Below are 1,028 nucleotides of genomic sequence, written 5' to 3'. Positions count from 1 at the left end.
CCCCTTGGAATATATGAATTTCTACCTACAGTTAGCAGCAGAGTATAATAATTGTTTGTGTCACCCAGGAGTCTATGTGAAAAATAGTAGCAGAGGGTAAAAATGAAGATCTAGGTAAGAAAAGTATACCCAAAGGCAGGTATAATATGATAGCGAGGCTCGTGGTTGGCTCTTCCAGTGAATCCTCATGCAGGGAGAACCTAGCTCTAGAGGCAAGATTCAAGCTTAAAAATATAGGGAATATCCAGGCAAACAGTAATGTCAACAAATGTGGCTTTTATGGGAAGATTGATAGTAGAAGATGAGAAGTGTTTTAAGGAGAGCAAAAGTCTTAAGCAGAAGATATAGAAAACTGAAAAATCCCATAATTAAAAACTAAAGTTGGTGACACAGGCTGTAACTATAGCTTTGCATCTTAGCCCTAATCCCACAATATTTATAGATGTTGATAAATCCTTGCCTGTGATTGAGGGTCCATGGTGTAAACCTCAACTATATTGTTGCATGTTATAATTCAGTTTAATCTAGACATCTCCTGTCTGCTGACCATCATTTATATTTTACTTCTTTCTGTATTTAGTCTTTCCTCATCTGTTACTTAGTAAGTTCCTCCTGATTCCACTCTTTGACACTAAATCTGTGCCTGCCAATTTTATCTCAACTCATGAGAATCTTCTACTATTGACTATCCTACTCACATTATGGTCTATTGAATAGCTCCATGATACTTCATTTTAATTATTTACTTCCAGATGCACCTTCTGACAACAGAGTGGGGGAGGTTAAGCAAGGTGATTGTTGACTATTGGAAGCAGAATAGTCACTGCACCAACTAACTAAAAATCTACTTAAAATTCCAAGAGATCAAATATCTGTGGGATTAACTCTACACCCATTAACTCCTAAAATTCTTAGGGCTATGTACTTCGGAAAACTAACCATACTGTAAGAGGAAATCAATACACAGTTGTGGCACACTAAAATAGTGGAATGGTGCAAATTATATTTTCCTACTATTAGATTTTTGT

Source organism: Tenrec ecaudatus, chromosome 3, assembly GCF_050624435.1.
Source record: "Tenrec ecaudatus isolate mTenEca1 chromosome 3, mTenEca1.hap1, whole genome shotgun sequence".
NCBI classification, from domain to species: domain Eukaryota; kingdom Metazoa; phylum Chordata; class Mammalia; order Afrosoricida; family Tenrecidae; genus Tenrec; species Tenrec ecaudatus.
This window is presented reverse-complemented; position numbering follows the sequence as displayed.